The 19,326-nt window shown below is 37.5% G+C and overlaps 1 protein-coding gene across 1 annotated transcript in view; it reads left to right on the top strand.

Annotated features, from left to right (window-relative positions):
* VPS54 (VPS54 subunit of GARP complex) overlaps window positions 1-19,326 on the top strand; it is a 140,239-nt gene that overhangs the window by 21,739 nt on the left and 99,174 nt on the right. Inside the window, 2 exon segments of the mRNA XM_030310699.1 lie at window positions 8,822-8,979; window positions 9,209-9,281. The gene's annotated coding sequence lies outside the window, so the exon portion shown is untranslated.

The raw sequence follows: 19,326 nt of genomic DNA, 5'->3' as shown, positions 1-19,326 counted from the left end.
GGTAGAGGAAAACCTTTTCTTCACCTTCAGCAGTAATCTGGAAAGGACATAAAGGGACTCCTGGAGTATTTGTAGTGTTCTATTTTTTGACATGAGATATAGTTACATGTTTTCATTTTGTGAAAATTAGTTGAGCAATGAATTTTAAGGCATGTATGATACACATCAATAAAAAAATCCTCACTTGTTAAAGAAACTAAAGTATTCATGAGTAAAATAATATGATACCTGAGATTTTTTTTTCCTTAGAAAACTTCAGAAAAATAACTGGGTATGGGATAGATGAAACAAAAATATAGAATTTTAAAAAAAATTTTTTTTACATTTATTTATTTTTGAGAAACAGAGTAAGACAAAGCGTGAGTAGGGGAGGGGCAGAGAGAGAGAAGGAGACACAGAATCTGAAGCAAGCTCCAGGCTCTGAGCTGTCAGCGCAGAGCCTGATGCAGGGCTCGAACCCATGAACTGTGAGATCATGACCTGAGCCGAAGTTGGACGCTCAACCGACTGAGCCACCAGGTGCCCCAAAAACATAGAATTTAATAATTTGTTAAGCTGTAGGATAGATACATGAAAGTACATTCTTCTGTTTTCTCTCCTTTTGTGTATTTGAATGTTTTTATAATAAAATGTTTTAAAAATCATGGGTGAAATTTGAATCTTACTGTAGAGAGCAACATAAAACCCAAAGTCATAAATGGGAAAAAACGATGAGGCTTCCACATCCATTCCAGCCCCTTCCTTCCATTGTAAAGGCTGTAAAATAAAATGCTGGCTTTGCTAGCCCCCTGGCATTGAGCCCCTATGTGACCTAATGCTAGTAACCGAGGTGCAGGCAGAAATCATACATTATAGCTACATAAATAAATAATACAAAAATAAATAATACAAAAAGATACAGTGAGGTATCTTTTTTCACCTGTTGGATTGATAAAGATCAAAGAGATTGTTAATACAAAATGTTGACAGTTTGAGAACACAGTAGTTGTTTTTAACTATTGGTGGAAATCTAAGTTTATATAAAATTATGAAAGGGTAATTTGGAAATATCTATCAAAATTCTCCTGAAAGCAAAAGCAACATTTAAGTAGTAAGAGTGGGCATGGATTTGTCATGATGACCATCGGATGTTATATGGAAGTGTTGAATCACTATTTTGCACACCTGAAACTAATATAACACTGTATGTTAACTAACTGGAATTAAATAAAAACCGAAACTAAAAAAAAATTTTTTAAGTGGGCAGAGAGGGGTGCCTGCGTGGCTCAGTTGGTTAAGCTTCCGACCTTTGATTTCAGCTCAGGTCATGATCTCAAAGTTCATGAGATCAAGCTCCATGTCGTAATAACAGCATGAAGCCTGCTTGGGATCCTATTTCCTCTCTCTCTCTCTCTCTCTGCCCCTCCCCCTGCTCATATGCACACATGTGTGCATCCTCCCTCTCTCTCCTCTCAAAATAAATAAATAAACTTAAAAAGAGTGGGAATGGAAAGGAGCAACAGTTATTTATAAGAGTCTATGTAGAATCAAAGTTAGTTAATTATATGACTGACTAACTATGGAGAAAAGGCTCCAAAATTACTAAGGACAGTAACAGAAATAGGGAGTCAGGAGGAGACACTTGTGTGGTGGAGGAGATAAACTTTCTTTTTCTCCTACCTACTGGCAAAGATTTTTTTTTAATTTTTTATGTTTATTTATTTTTGAAAGAGAGAGACAAAGTGCAAGTAGGGTAGGGGCAGAGAGAGAGGGAGGCACAGAATCCGAAGCAGGCTCCAGGCTCTGAGCTGTCAGCACAGAGCCTGACATGGGGCTCGAACTCATGAACTGCGAGATCATGACCTGAACCAAAGTTGGACGCGTAACTGACTGAGCCACCCAGGTGCCCCGAAGATTTTCAAAAATAACTTAGTTTGGCAAAGTTGTAGAGAAATGGATACTTGTCATATGGTGTCCATATAAGTGATTACAACTTCTGGAAGACAATTTTACAGTATATAGCAAAAACCTAAAAAATGTTAGGCTTATTAAGCCATCAATTCCAATTCTACCTGAAGAATGTATGTAAACATTTCTTACTTAATTTTTTCCCATCAAAGTCCTATATGGACATGCTACTAAAAAAATTAATTATTTTAAAAGACATATAAGGATGCAGTGGGACCTCTGCTCCATCTCGTATCCATGCTGCTCTTGAGAGGCTACCACTTTCAACCTCTAGCTACTTTATCTATCATTTACCTCTTTGTGTTTAAATAATTTGTTAGTTCAGCTATTTCTTCTTTCCTTCCTTTTCTTTCCTTCCTTCTTTTTTTTTGGGGGGGGGGGATAGTTGATGCCCAATGTTTCTTTAGTTTCAGATGTATAACATAGTGATCCAACAAGTTTATACATTATGCTGTGCTCACAAGAGTCCCTACTATCTGTCACCATACAACACTATTACAGTATCATTGATATATTCCTTATGCTGTGGCTTTTATTCCTTTTACTTTTTCATTCCATAACTGGGAGCCTGTATCTCCTATTCCCCTTCGCCCATTTTGTCTGACCCCCTCCACACCTCCCCTTTCGTAACCATGAGTTTGTTCTCTGTATTATAGGTCTGATTCTGCTTTTGTTTGTTTATGTGTTTGTTGTTTGTTTTAGATTCCACTTGAGTGAAGTCACATGGTATTTGTTTTTCTCATATGACCTATTTCACTTAACGTAATACCCTCTAGGTCCATCCATGTTGTCTCAAATGGCACAATCTCATCCTTTCTTAAGGCTACATAATGTTCCATTGTGTGTATGTATGTGTATATATACACCATATCTCCCTTATCTGTTCGTCTATTCAATGGACACTTAGGTTGCTCCCATATGTTGGCTATTGTAAATACTGCTACAATAAATATAGGGGTGAATATATCTTTTCAAGTTAGTGTTTTTATTTCCTTCAGGTAAATGCCCAATAGTGGAATTATTGGATCATATAGTATATCTAGTTTTATGTTTTGAGGAAACTTTGTACTGTTTTCCACAGAGGCTGTACCTATTTACATTCCCACCTGTAGTGCCTGAGGATTCCTTTTTGTCTATATCTCTATATCTCTATCTCTATATTCTATATCTCTATATCCTCTCTATATCTGTATCTATAGATATAGATACATATCTATATCTCTATATATAGATATGTATCTATATCTCTATATTCTCTATATCCTCTCTATATCCTCACCAACACTTGTTTTTTCTTGTGTTTTTTATTTTAGTCATTCTGATAGGTGTGAGGTGATATCTCATTGTGGTTTTGATTTGTGTTTCCCTAATGACTAGTGATGTTGAACATCTTTTCATGTGTCTGTTGGCCATCTGTATGTCTTCTTTGGAAAAATTTCTGTTCAAGTCCTCTGCCCACTTTTAATTGTATTTCTTATTGTTGTTGTTGTTGTTGTTTTGGTGTTGAGTTGTATAAGTTCTTTATATATTTTGGATATTAACCCCTTATTGGATATGTCACTTGCAAATATCTTCTCCCATTCAGAAGTTTACCTTTTGTTTTGTTGATGGTTTCCTTTGTTGTGCAAAAGCTTTTTATTTTGATGTAGTCCCAATAGTTTATTTTTGCTTTTGTTTCCCTTGCCTTAGGAGACATGTCTAATAAAATGTTGCTATGGCTAATGTCAGAGAAATTACTGCTGTTTTTTCCTAGGATTTTTATGGTTTCAGATCTCTCATTTAGGTCTTTACTGTTCAGCTATTTTTTGATTTATCAACTGAAAACATCCTGTTATGATAGTTGAGGATTTAGCTCTTTCCCACCTCCTCCCACTATGGTTTTATCATAATCTTTAAATGTCACATAGCAAAACTTTTTGGCAAAATCATCTTAAGGTAAAAATGTGATTAATTCAGTAGTCAATATTTACATAATTATGAATATAAAGACTTCCAAGTGTCAAATGGCTAGCAATATATTTTTTCAAACCTACAAACACAAACCAGGAAACCATTTATTGGTTCTTTTTTTTTTTTTCAAAAAAAATCCCTGTCCTCTTTTTTTTTATTTTATTAAAGTATAGCTAATGCACAATGTTACATCAGGTTACAGCAGAGTGATTTGACAAGTCTATGCTATGCTCACCACAAGTGTGATGATGCTCACCATCTGTCCCTCTCTCCCCTTGATCTATCTAATCAGCACTGGCCGTGCCCTTGGCTTTGAGGCTCCAGGACTTCATCTCTCATCCTCTAGCTCAGCTCTCCATTTTCTGCACTCTGTCTTCTTTCTCAGCTGACTCTTATATCTCTTAAAGGTCTTTATTCCTCCTTCACTCTGTATTAGCGGTTGGATATAAAATTCTTAGCAAAACACAATTTCACTTCAGAATGTTGAAGATAGTATTCCATCATGTTTCTAGAATGGAATGATGCTGTTGAGAAGCTTAAAGTTATTGTTTCTTCTTCTTTTTTTTAATGGTTTGTTTCCCCTTCATTTTGATGCGATCATTTTCCCCCCTTTGGAAGCTTTAATGATCTTTAATCTCAGTGCTCTGATATTTCATCATCATGTCCATGTAATAGGCCTTTTTCATTCATTGGGCTGGATATTTCAACCTAGAGATTCATCTTCTTCAGATCAGTTTTCTTGGATTTTGTCTGTAATTTTTTCCTCCTTCATTTTTGTTCTATACTCTCTGGAACTCTGGATGAAAAATGGAATTTCTGCTTGATGTTTGTTAAGTTTCTTACATTTTTCTCTTATTTTCCATCTCTTTGTCTTCTTGTTTGACTTTCTGGCAGGTATCTTCAGTGTTCTCCTAAACTTCTTTTGGATTTTTTAATTTCAGTGGTTATATTTTTAATTTTCTTTTCTTTCTTTCTTTCTTTTTTTCTTTTTTTAGGTAATCTCTATGCCCAATACAGGGCTTGAACTCACAATCCCAAGGTCAAGAGGTGCACTCTCTACCCACTGAGCCAGCCAGGTGTCCTCATATTTTTCATTTTCAAATGCTTTTTTAAAAAGGGTTTTTTTCTTCTACGTCTCACATCATGTCTGTTTCCTCTGAGTTCTTTTTTTGTTTGTTTGTTACCTCTGACATTGTGGAGTTTTCTTAATTTTCTGGTGATTCTTGGGTCTCTGTTCTTTTTGTGCCTGAGAAAAATCAACTAAGAAAGTAAATTGAAAGCCCTTGCCAGGATGAGGAGTCAGGTCGAATGGTGGGCTTCTGTTGGCTGATCATTTGGTACACTAGCCTTTTTAACTGGCTGATTACCAAATGTCAGTATGTGAAAATATTTTTTCTGAGGGTATTTTTTCTCCATTAAAGAATTCTCCATTCTCCTGTCTTAAACATTTTGTGAGCAAAGTATAGAAATGGACTTGAGTAACATTGACGTTAGTACTACATACCGAATTTGTTTGTATATTTAGGTTGGTGCAACCAAGGAAATTCAGGTTACATGTGTGTAACATGTATACCCACATTAAATAAATCATCTGGAAATACATATACCAAAAATTTAAAATCGTTATCTCTTAGTGTGGGTTCATAAGTGATTTTCATTTTCTTCTTTCTACAAAATTAATATGTAATTTTAAGATTATTTAAGTTAAACTAAATCATAAGAAACAAGTCAAGTTTTAATGTTTATTTATTTTTAAGAGAGAGAGAGAGCACAAACAAAGGAGGGGCAGAGAGAGAGAAGGAGACACAGAATCTGAAGCAGGCTCCAGGCTCTGAGCTGTCTGCACAGAGCCCAACGCAGGGCCCGAACCCACGAACTGTGAGATCGTGACCTGAGCTGAAGTCAGATGCTTTACCAACTGAGCCACCAGGCACCCCAAACAAGCCAATTTTTTAAAAGGACAAAACATTTCAACAGATATTTTACCAAAGAAGATATATAGATAGCAAATAAGTACATGCAAAGATACACAATATCTTTGGTCATTAGGGAAATACAAATTAAAACTACAGTGAAATACCACTACGCACTCACTAGAATGGCTTTTGAAAACTAAACTTATAGTAGGGGCATCTGGTTGGTTCAGTCAGTAGAGTATACAACTCTTGATCTCAGGGTCGTGAGTTTGAGCCCCATGTTGGGTATAGAGTTTATTTAAAAATAAATAGATGCTCGTGAGTGGCTCAGTTGGTTAAGCGACCAACTCTTGATTTTGACTCAGGTCATGATTTCACGGTTCATGAGTTCAAGCCCTACGGTGGGCTCTGTGCTGACAGCGTGGAGCCTGCTTGGGATTCTCTCTCTCTCTCTGCCCCTCCCCCACTCATGCTCTCTTTCTCTCTCACTCTCAAAATAAATAAATAAACATAAATAAATAAAAACAAAGCTTACATTACCTAGTGCTGGTTAGGATGCTAGTTAGAGCAGTTCTTTTTTTTTTCTTTTTTTTTAATGTTTATTTTTGAGAGAAAGAGACAGAGTGCGAGTGGGGGAGGGGCAGAGAGAGGGAGATACAGAATCTGAAGCAGGTTTCAGGCTTTGAGCTGTCAGCGCAGAGTCTGACACGGGGCTCAAACCCATGAACTATAAGATCATGACCTGAGCCAAAGCCGGATGCTTAACTGACTGAGCCACCTAGGTGCCCCTAGAGCAATTCTTATACATTATAAATGGGGATGCAAATGCAGCAACTTTGGAATGCAGTTTGGCAGTTTTTATGAAGTTACACACTTACCATATGACCACCATAATCCCACTCCTAGCTAGATATTTATCCAAGATAAATAAAAGTATATGTTCACACAAAAATCTGTTCGTGAGTATTTATAACAGGTTTATTCACAATAGCCCAAACTTGGAAACAACCCAAATCTCCTTCAACTGTAATACTTCTATACCGTGGAATGAAACTCAGCAATCAAAACAAGTGAACTATTGATACCTCAACAATATGGATGAATCTCAAATGCATTATGCTAAGTGAAAGATGCCAGACTCAAAAGGCTTTATATTTTCTGATTCCTGTTAGATGACATTCTGGAAAAGACAAAACTATAGGAACAGAGAACAGATTGGTGGTTACCAAGGATTTGGGGCAAGGGGATGGAATAACAAAGGGACAGCATGAGGGAATTTTCTGAATGATGGCACTGTTCTGTCTCTTGATTATGTGACTCTCTGCTTTTGTCAAAATTTATAATGCTATGCATCGAAAGAGTGACTTTTATTGTGTGTAAATAAATATTTTAAATATATTAAACTATCCCTTTGTGTTGACACCAAAACAAAATAAATAAGGAGGAGTTAAGTATTTCAAAAGGATCCTATACATGCTTCCACTAAACAGCAAGACTCCTCTGGCATTAAAATATAATTAAATGTATAGGGGCACCTAGGTGGCTCAGTTGATTAAGCATCCAACTTTGTCTCAAGTCATGATCTAGTGGTTTGTGAGTTTAAGCCCCACATCCTGCTTGCTGCTGTCGGCTTCAGATCCTCTGCTCCTCTCTCTCTGCCTCTCTCCTGCTCTAAAACATACATACATATATCAACAATATACATTAAAAATAAAATATAATTAAATTTATAAAATTAATTCATATGAAGATTTTAGAACAGATCTATAGTATGTTGTCTGAATATTAGCAATTCTTAGCCCATGAAGCCATAAGAATTGTATCTTTTGCCTTTGAAAAGATAAGATGTTGGTCAAAGAAAATCTGGATAAGACACAGTTACATCAATGCAACTCCATCCTTACTATCTCATTCATTAAATATATGTTTATATGGGGCACCTGGGTGGCTCGATCAGTTAAGTGTTCTACTTCAGCTCAGGTCACGATCTTATGGTTTGTGAGTTCAAGCCCGGCATCATGCTCTGTGCTGACAGCTCAGAGCCTGGAACCTGTTTCAGATTCTGTGTCTCCCTCTCTCTCTGCCCCTCCCCTACTCATGCTCTGTCTCTCTCTCTCTCAAAAAATAAATAAACATTAAAAAATTAAAACACATGTTTATAATTATTTACAAATATTTGTTGGTTGCTTACTAATAAGGAAGAGATGATAATGTAGAAAACAGAGACAAATCATAAGTCTTATGCTTAAGGTCCAGTAGGGGAAACAAACCACGTAATGTATACCTATATTACAAAGCAGAAAATGACTAGTGTGGCATGAAGTGTGGAAGAGGGATAAAGTAGAGGTTTGTTTTTTCTTAGTAGTGAGGTCAGAGATCACTTCTGGAGTTTGTATATATAGAGCTGGGGGTGGGGAGTGTTAGAAAGGGCCCAGGGAAGGTAAATCAAAGAATGGAGAAAACAAAACAAAATTAAAAGAAACCCAGAGATTTTTTTTTTTTACAAATATGAGAAATAGCTGTGAACACCAGCTATCATCCTTATCATTGTCATCATCATCTAAACAGATTTGTCATATTGACTGTTTTGCTCACCACACTAATTTGCTGCCAACCTTATTTATTATAATAGCTATTCTTGTATTCTTCCAGTGGAATTTTCAGTGTTAGCTGCAAGTTCCTGTGTTCTAATCACTGAAAACTTGGTTTTGTTGAGTTTGTCATTAAATGTTAATAAGTATGATTACTCAGTTTAAAATAATACATCTCACTTCAGCCTTTTTCTCCATTCCTGCCTTTGCCATTGCAAATGGTACCCCTAAAAATGCTGCATGAAATCATTTATTTCTCTGGTATTTCCATTATTATTAAACTTCATTTTAAATTATGTTGTTCCTGTCTCTTTCAACCAGATTAAAAGGATGAACAGATCAATTTTCACATGCCCTCTGTAACTGGAATTTTTAGTACTTCAATCATGTCCCTTTATATTCTTTTCACTTTTGCAGGCTAAGTAATCACATTGTGTCAGTTGCTGCAGTGAAACTTGAAACCTGATCAGTGAAGGAGCTTGCAATTTAACAGAAAACAAGGCATACCAGGATCTTCTGCTCCAGATATACTTTGAGGATTCTAGTCTCTTTTTGAAAATGCCCTGACATTCCTGGTTAGTTTAGTTGTTACAATTCTTGCCCTAAACAAGTTTGTAAAGTTGTTGTTTTTTAAGGAATATTATACTTAACAACTCCTAGGCAACTCACTGTATAGTCTTATAACACTGCTTAACCATACATAATTTGTGGAAAATGACATGTGCTGGGTAAATGACTTTTCTGGCTAAGCCCTTTTATCTTTTTCTTTGCATGACTCAGAATTTTGAGTTGCTTCATTTCTAGAAATGATGCCGTTATTGAGAGGAAGACGCATGCTGCTAGTTGCTGTTTTGAACACACCCTTGACAATGTTTTGGTATTGTTGTCATTTGTCTTTTTTTTACTAAGGACAAATAAGGACAAGTTCCCCCCCCCCCCGCCCCCTGCCCTGTGTTGTGTGTGTGTGTGTGTGTGATTGGAAATGGCAGTTAATGCCAGTTAATTGGGTCTGGTTAATTTGAGGTTTCACTGTTAGCAGACAAATTATCTCAGCTCTAGAAACACCCGAAATAAATTCCCTTATTTTTCTTCTCATAGTCACTAGTCCTTCTAAACTAAATATTATTCACAAAGCTATATCTTTCAACTCTTTGTGAAACCATGCCATTAACAGCTATCAAAAGCCTCTTCTATACTTCAGTTTGCCAACTCAATAGCTGGTGGTTCTGAATGCGTAAAGGCCCCTTGAATGTCAAGAGAGAACACAGGCTATGGGATATGAGGAGGATATGGGATATGATGGCACATTTGATAGTGATTTGCACAGTCATAAGCCCTAGACAGTAAGGAAAATGGGTGGCATACCAAAAAGGCACCAGTATCAGCATTAATTCCTCAAAATTCTTTTAAGTTTACCATGCACAAGCCACGGAGAAGACAAACCGTCATGTAGTAGTCCTATGGAAACTAAGAGGTCCACTAATAGGGGTGCCTATCTGGCTCAGTCAGAAGAGCTGTGACTCTTGATCTTGGGGTTGTGGGTTCAAGCCCCACATTGGGTGTAGAGATTACCTAAAAAAAAAATTAAAAAAAAGAAAAAAAAGAAGAGGTCCACAAATAGCTTGAATGGGAGCTAGTATGTCATAAATACCATGTCCATGGTTCAGGAAATAAATGATATGACATTTAATAAAGAGATGACATCTGAGTTGATTTTTGAAGAAGGGATAAGATTTGAATAGGTGAAGGAAAACCAAGTCTGTTCAGGGGTAGTAAGGAAAGATGCATGAGGTGAATAATGACACAAAGGCTTAGACACGCAGGTAGGATCAAATTAGGGAAAACTTTTGCAAGTCACAGTTTGAACCTCATTCCAAATAAATGAACGTTTTCAAACAAGTCATTGGCCAAGAGCCCAGACTTTGGCATTAGATAGATTGAAGCCCAAATCCTGATTCCACTTACTTTGTGTGATCTTGAGCAAGTCACTTACCCTACCTCTCCAAGCAGCAGGTTAATAATCTCTATCTCACAAGGCTGTTATCAGGATCAAATGCAATTGAAACATGAAACACTCATTCATTCAGAAAATATTTATTGACCCCCCACCATGTATGTCCCAGGCAATGAGCTTTGTACTGGTGATAGAGAGATAATGGCCAAAACCCTGTCCTCAAGGAACTCATGAGGCAATGGAAAAGACAGGTAAATAAACAGAAAATTACAATACAGTGTAAGTGAGCAAAATTAGAGGAACTAAGTAACTCAGATCAGAGAAGAGGATGGTAAAGAAAGCTTACAGGGGAAGCCGTCCCTTAGGCACCTGAAAGTAGCCTCTTAGAGGTGAACTGAAATACAAGTCATTTTGCAAGGTCTGATTATTTTTATTAATCTTGACATTACATGGTAGTTTCTATCAAAAACAAACAAAACTCTAAATGGATTTTTGTTATTTTTTGTTTAGTTGGTTGTTTTGGGCTTATTTCTTTTCTTCTTTTTGTTATTTAATTTAATTTAATTTAATTTAATTTAATTTAAATCCCAGTATAATGAACATACGGTGCTATATTAATTTCAGGTATACAATATGGTGATTCAACGATTCCATACATTACCCAGTGCTCATCACAAGTGAACTCCTTAGTCCCTATCACCTATTCTATCCATCCCCCTCCACCTCCCCTCTGGTAACCATCAGTTTGTTCTCTATAGCTAAAGGTCTGTTTCTTGGTTTGTCTCTCTCTTTCTCTTTATTTCCTTTGCTCATTTTGTTTGTTTCTTAAATTCCACCTATGAGTGAAATAATTTGGTATTTGTCTTTCTCTGACTGACTTATTTCACTTAGCATTATACTCTGTGGTTCCATCCCTGTTGTTGCAAATGGCAGGATTTCATTCTCTTTTATGGCTGAATATATCCCATTGTATATACATACCACATCTCCTTTATCCATTTATCTGTTGGTGGATACTTGGGCTGCTTCCATAATTTGGTTTTTATAAATAATATTGCTATAAACATAGGATATTTACCCAAAAAATACAAAACCAGTGATTTAAAGGGATATTTTTTGGGCTTATTACCACAGCAAAGTGGTAAGGGAGAGTACCCTATTTCTCAGCTAACAAAAGGTAAGAACAGAGTCCATTTGAATCACATTAGCAGTGCAAGAAACAAGCCTGAAGCATGTGTGATAAAATTAAAGAGATTAAGGGGAAGTTGACCTAAAACAAAGTAGCAAATCTGGGCTTTCACTTTTAGGAGACCCATTGTGGAAATTTGCTGGGTTTTCAGCCTATATTTATTTCCTCTTCTGAAATGGTGCCCCAGTTTTGGTTGTGTTTTTTTTTTTTGTTGTTGTTGTTTTTTGTTTTTTTTTTTTTTTTTTTTCTGGGGAACCACATCTTTCCTCATTCTTTTTTTATGTGTTCTGGTTAAATGGGCTCCATTTCATTCTGGCTTCAGGATTGGCTATGATTCAGGTCCAGCCAGTTAGAGCCTCACACTGGTCACGGTGTTTGAATGGATGTATCATCACCCAATCAGAGCCAAAGGGAGGCAATCTGGGACTTTTGCTGAGCTAGTAAAAATGTGCCTTGGCTTCTACCGGTTTGAAGGTTGTAGACTGGGAGTTGCCGGCAGTCATCTTCCTATCACTGCTCACCACTCAAGCCTGAGACTGAAGCCAGATAACATTAGAGAGCAGAGATCCTCACAGTAGAGTATAAAGTCCATGAGGGCAAGAAGCTTGGCTTTATTTTAAATCTTTTCATTGATACATCACTCACATGGGGAGCAGGGAGGCACAAAACAAATGTTTGAGTAAAAAATTCTTGTAAAGTGAATACACGTATTTACTCCTCCCAATCACTACCCCCTCTCCTCTTGACCAATAGCACCATAGATCTGAGTTTTTGGATTTTATATAAATGGAATTATATAGTATACATTCTTGAGTGGCTTCTGTCACTCAACTTTATTGTAAATATCTTTGCTGAACATACATATACACACCTTTTTTTTTTTTTTAACACATGCATTTCTATTGGATATACTTCTAAGAGTAGAATTGCTAGGTTACAGAGTGCACATATGTTTCACTCTAGAAGATATTGCCAAACTATATTCCATGGTAATTGCAACAACTTACTCTTCTACCCCTATATGTACCTGTTGCTCCATATCCTAGGCATCGTTTGGTATTTTCAGTCTTTTAAATGTGAATGTGTATATCATATTGTGTTTTTCTAACCAATGAGGTTGAATACATTTTCTTATGGCTATTTGGATATCCTTTTTTGTGAAATGTCTGTTCATCTGGCCATTTTTCTATTGAGTTTAGTGTCTTTTCTTTTTTAATTTGTAGGAAGTTAAAAATTTTTTATATTTAGTTCCTACACCTATACCATACCATATTATACTGGAGTCTTATAATAAAACCTGGTAACTGGTAGAGTATGTGCTCCTACCGTGTTCTTTATAAAAGTGTTTGTCTATTTTTGGCCTTTTGCATTTCCACATATATTTAAATTTTTTTAATGTTTATTTATTTTTTGAGAGACAGAGAGACAGAGCATGAGTTGGGGAGGGGCAGAGAGAGGGAGACACAGAATCCAAAGCAGGCTCCAGGCTCTGAGCCATCAGCACAGAGCCCAATGAGGAGCTGGAACTCATAAACTGGGAGATCATAACCTGATCCGAAGTCAGATGCTTAACCAACTGAGCCACCCAGGAGCCCCTCCATGTACATTTTAGAATCAGTTTACTATTTTCTGCAAATGCACCTGTTGGGATTTTCACCGGGATTGCATTCAATCTATAAGTTGATTTGGAGAGATTGACATACTTTACAACACTGAAACTTCTAATCCATGAGCAATGTACAAATTTCCATTTATTTATCTTTAATTTCTCTCAATAAATTTCTCTATTTTCTGTGCAGGGGTTGGTCTTGCATACTTTCATTAGATTTATTCCTCGGTATTTGGTATTTTGGGGCAATTGTAAATGGTAATATTTTTTTAATTTTCTGCTTGTTACTCATATATACAAAAACTATGGAATTTTTGTATAATGACTATATATATTGGTTTTCTATGGCTGCATAAGAAAGTACCATAACTTTCAAAATATCTTAGAAAACAAATTTATTATCTTACAGTTTCCACGAAGCAGTAGTCGAAATGCTAGTTAGCTAGATCTTCTGCTCAGAATCTCATTAGGCTAAAATCAAGGTGTCTGCAGGGCCTATGATCTCATTGGAGGCTAAGGGTCCTCTTCCAAGCTCCCTGATTATTGTTGTGAGGTTCCTCTTTCATGCTGGCTGTCATCTAGCAGCCACTCTGACTCTGGGAGGCCACTGCAATTTCCTGTCATGTAGCCCTCTGTCTCTGAAAAATGGCATTTTTGTTTCTTTAAAGCAGGAGACCAGTTGTTTTGTATCAAGTATCTCTGATTTATGACATCTTTGACCTCTAAACTCTTTTAAAAGTACTTACCTGACTATGTAGGGCCATTAGGATGATCTCCCTTTTAATGAATTCAGGTTCAACTGATCTTAATTATATCTGCAAAATTCCTTCACCATTGCCATATACCATAACGTAATCATGCAAGTGAAATCTTATCATATTCACAAGTCCACCCACACTTAAAGGGAGGGGATTACATAGGGCATGTACATCAGGGGGCAGGAATCTTGGGGGATGCCTTAGAATTCTGCCTACCACATTTTGTATCCAGCAGCCTTACTGGTTAATTAATTCTACTAATATAGTTAGTACACAGTTATATTATCTAAACATTATAACGGTTTTATTTCTTCCCAATTTTATATTGTTAAAATTTCTTCTTCTTAACTTACTGCACTGGCTAGAACCTCCAGTACAATGCTAAAAAGAAGTAATGAAAGTGGGCTTGCTCATATTTTATATCATTATATTTCCAGCCGCTTAAAATAGAGTATGAGGCATGGTAGCTTTTCAATAAATATTCTTTTAAAAAAAATTTTTTTTCAACGTTTATTTATTTTGGGACAGAGAGAGACAGAGCATGAACGGGGGAGGGGCAGAGAGAGAGGAGACACAGAATCGGAAACAGGCTCCAGGCTCTGAGCCATCAGCCCAGAGCCTGTGACGCGGGGCTCGAACTCACGGACCGCGAGATCGTGACCTGGCTGAAGTCGGACGTTTAACCGACTGCGCCACCCAGGCGCCCCTCAATAAATATTCTTAAATGAATAAATGGATGACAGCAAAGCTGGTTGTGGGGGCGGGGAAGAAGAATTGGTTCTTACTTGATCATTTGAGCCTTTAAATCTCATCATGTCCTAAGTCATCCTTAACCACAGACTTTTTAATGACATGATGGCAATAAATGGCAATAAATTACTCCCTCCTCTTTTTATTGTTGCCCAAGCCAGACTTTTTGGTCAAGTTCAACCAAAATTTTAATTTATATCAGATCTCTCAGGGAGCCTGTGTGGCTCAGTCGGTTAAGCGTCTGACTTCAGCTCAGGTCATGATCTCCCGGTTTGTGAGTTTGAGCCCTGCATTCGGCTCTGTGCTGACAGCTCAGAGCCTGGAGCCTGTTTCAGATTCTGTGTCTCCCTCTCTCTCTGCCCCTCCCCCACTCATGCTCTGTCTCTCTTTATATTTAGATCTTTATATTAGATCTTTTGATCCATAGAATAACATGAACAAACAAATATTTGGGAGAAAAACAATGATCATGCTCAGAGAAGTTAATTATTATTATTTTTTTGAAGAGCACTTATGGAAAGTCAAACATGTTCATCTACCATATTAAGAAAGTCCTCCCGGGGTGTCTGGGTGGCTTAGTCAGTTGAGCATCTGACTCTTGATTTTGGCTCAGGTCATGGAATCGAGCCCCAACATTGGGCTCCATGCTGAGCATGGAACCTGCTTGAGAGTCTCTCTCTCCTCTCTCTCAAACAAAATAAAAATTAAAAGAAAATCCTCTCTCACATCCACTTCTACCTACCACTTCATCTACCCCCACCTTTTTTTTTTTTTAACAACTAAGCTTCTAGCAACGGTTTATTCATCTTTATTTTTCTCCATATAACAGTCCTCAACTCATCACAATCTGCTTCCAATTCCACCATCTACCAAATTTATCTTGCTAGGATTAGTAATGACCTTCATGCTGCTAAATCTAATGGACAGCACACATCTTTTTGCCATAGTTGACCATTCCTAGCTTAAAAAAAAAAAATACTTCTTTCTTTTCTGTGACCTTATAGTCTCCTGGCTTTCTTCTTATTTCTCTGGCTCCTTCTTCTAGTTTCCCTTGGTTACTTTTCCTTCTCTCAGAATCTAATCTATTAACCAGAGAAATATGATGACCACTTGGAATCAAACCAGCACTCACTGACACACATTAGTGAGCTAGTTTAATTATAAAGACAAAGCCATTTACAGAAACATTTTGTTTCCTCACTGATTTGATATATGCTGGTATATGCTTATTGTACGGATTTGTGGCCAGTTGCAGGCCCCTTTTCTTTCCATTCTCTTCCCTTCCTTTCCTTTCTCTTTTCTTCTGTCTTTATACTTTCAGGAATCTCATATACATCCATCCTTTCAGTTATTAACTACATGTTGACTGCTTCTGAATTTATATCCTTGGGCCTCCCTTCTGAGGTTCCAGACTCATCTATATGTCTCCTTGATATTTCCAGGTAGCTATTACATAGACATCCCAAGTTGGACATGTCAATTACTGAGCTTATGGTGCCAAATCTTTTTATCTTCCAAGGTTTCCTAACTCATTAAATGGTTCCACCACCCTCCCTGTTGCTAATGTTAGGAACCAAAAATCATCCCTAATATCCACCTATTTCTTAGCCCCTTTGTCCAACCAATCACCAAGTGCTTTCAATTCTGTTTCCTGGGATACTGCTCAAATCTGTCTACTGTTCTTTGTCTTCAGCACTACTACCTTCACCAAACACCTCGACCTCTTGGACACTGTCTTAGCTCGGGCTGCTATAGCACAATCCATAGACTGGGAAGCTCAAAAAACAGACATTTATCTTGCAGTGAGGGAATCTGAGAAGTGCAAGATCAAGCTGTCAGCAGATTCAGTTCCTAATAAGAGCCTTCTTCCTGGCTTACAGACAGCTGCCTTCTTGCTGTGTCCTCACATGGTAGAGAGAGAGTGACCTCTTTCTTCCTCTTCTTATAAGAACACTAATCTCATCATGGGGGTTTCACCCTCATGATCCCATCCAAACCTAATTACTGCCTAAAGGTTCCACCTCCAAATACCATCACACTTGGGATTAAGGTTTCAGCCTACGAATTGGGGGCAGAGGTATACAAATATTTGGTCCATTAGAGATACATCCCAACTGCTCATGCCACCTTCTCTTGGTTACCTCCAGAAACTCATTCTCCACCCAGTGATCAAACTGATCTTTTAAAGCTATACTTGTGTCATCTCCTTGCTCAAAGCCCTATCATAGCTTGCAATAAAATTCAAACTCCAAAATGACCAATAACTCCCTCTATGATCTGACTTTGTTCTACTTTTGTCTCATTGCATACCAGCCATATTGGCCTTTTCTCTGTTGCCTAGCTCCTTCATGCCTACTTTCTTCTGGCCATTTCCACCACGTGGGACTCTTCATGACCACTATTCCCTTTCGCTGGCCAACTCCTATTCATTTTTCAGTTTAAATCCTTTTTCCTTGGGCAAGGATTCTCTGTTCACCTAATATTAAATTACATTCACCTTTACAAGCTCTCATAAGCTTCATTTACATTTCCATGACACGTATTCCAACTCTTGTTGAACAATTCCTGTAATTATTTGCTTAATGTCTCTCTTCTGTACTCCCTCTCCACCCCAACCCAGATTGTCAGTGCTATGAGAACATGAACTGAATCAGTCTTACTTAAGGCTAGCATCTAGGACCCAGAAACGTCCTTGATAAAAATTCACTGAGTGTGAATGGTTGTCTACTTGAGAATGAGGATGAGGGGCGCCTGGGTGGCGCAGTCGGTTAAGCGTCCGACTTCAGCCAGGTCACGATCTCGCGGTCCGTGAGTTCGAGCCCCGCGTCACAGGCTCTGGGCTGATGGCTCAGAGCCTGGAGCCTGTTTCCGATTCTGTGTCTCCCTCTCTCTCTGCCCCTCCCCCGTTCATGCTCTGTCTCTCTCTGTCCCAAAAATAAATAAAAACGTTGAAAAAAAAAAAAAAAGAGAATGAGGATGAGTGCAGGAGTTTAGGTAGTATTGGTATAGAAACGTTTTTCGTACCTCTTCATTATAATAAAAATTTAGTTTTTAAAATTTTATTTTAGAGAGAGAGAGGGAGAGAGAGAGGGAGTGGGGGTAGGGCAGAAGGAGAGTGAGAATCTCAGGCAGGCTCCATGCTCAGTGTGGGGCTTGATCCCACAATACTAGGATCATGACTTGAGCCTAAATCAAGAGTTGGACGCTTAATCAACTGAGCCACCCAGGTGCCCCCATAATAAGAAACTGAGAATCAGAATCAGAATATTGGGCCTACCATTAAAAGTAATTATGATTTTGACAAAAATTAACCTCATTCTGGGGCAAGTAGTGAGTAACTGAGGTAGCCTCTAACTTACTAGGGCAAAACACAGGCAGCACAGGCAGGCAGTAAGGAATCAACCAGAGAGGAGAGCCATTTCCCTCTGGATGCCATTAACCAGAGAGATATGCTGACCACCTGGAATCAAACCAGCACTCAATGGCATGCATCAGTGAGCAAGTTTAATCATAAAGACAAAGACATTTATACAAGCTTTTCGTTTGCTCACTGGTTTGATATACACTTGTTGTAGGGCTCTATGGAAAAAAACCTATCAGTAGTCTTGACTTTCAATTTGTAATAGACACAAAAATACTTATGTTTTGCAAATGTGTCCTTTATGCTCACTTTACCATTTCTTTTGCTGTGTAGACTGAACTGGAAAGTAAAGTTAATATAAACTTAGAAGAATGGAAATAGGCTTTTGCATATTTATAAGGGAGGAATATACAAAAATAAGCTATACATTGTCTAAAATACTGCATTCTTGCAAGCAAATATGGGAACTGTCTCTTGGGGTTGGGAACTAATAATGAATACTTAAAATAATAAATTAATCTACATTGATTATTTCCTAAGTTATTAAATACTTATCACCAGGCAAAACCTTTTATACAAGATGCTTTTTTTTTCCTTACAAGTAATAAGAACCTTCATATTCCATACATTAGAAAAAGCCTTAACTTTTCTTGGAGGAGAAAGAGAATCTGATATGTTTTGGATTCAAATAATAATTTCACTTAATGTAAATTTTCACTTTTATGGTACTTTGTTGCTGTGCCATTCCCATGAAACAGTGTGGGACAAAGAGCATGAGACTAGAAGTCTCTAAACCTGGCTTCTGATTTGAATTTGCTACTATTTGAATTCTATTTTGCTACTACTAAACCATGATTTCTTTCAGCCCTTTGGATCCTCATTTCCTCGTCAAGTGAGAGGCCTCTTCAATTCCAAAAACCTTTATTTCAACTATGTTTTCTTTCTTTGAGTGTATTTTTTTTTAAGTTTTATTTATTTTGAGAGAGACAGAGTGGGTGCATGTGTGCATGAGCCTGTGAGTGGAGGAGGAGCAGAGAGAGAAAATCCCAAGCAGGCTCCTCACTGTCAGGGCGCAGAGCCCGATGCAGGGCTCAAACTCGGGAACCATGTGATCATGACCTAAGCTGAAGTCAGAGGTTTAACTGACTGAGCCACCCAGGCACCCAAAGTTTGTTTTTGTTTCATATAGAAACTTAAAAGCATGGAAGGGAAAATTACTTTTCTAAACCTAGAGTTAGATTTTTGGAAATAAGTTTTCCAGATTGAAATCAGATTCTGATTGAGAACTTTTTATTAACATT

This window comes from Lynx canadensis, chromosome A3 (assembly GCF_007474595.2).
Source record: "Lynx canadensis isolate LIC74 chromosome A3, mLynCan4.pri.v2, whole genome shotgun sequence".
NCBI classification, from domain to species: domain Eukaryota; kingdom Metazoa; phylum Chordata; class Mammalia; order Carnivora; family Felidae; genus Lynx; species Lynx canadensis.
Note: the sequence above shows the minus strand (reverse complement) of the source record. Positions and strands in the feature narration are given on the sequence as shown.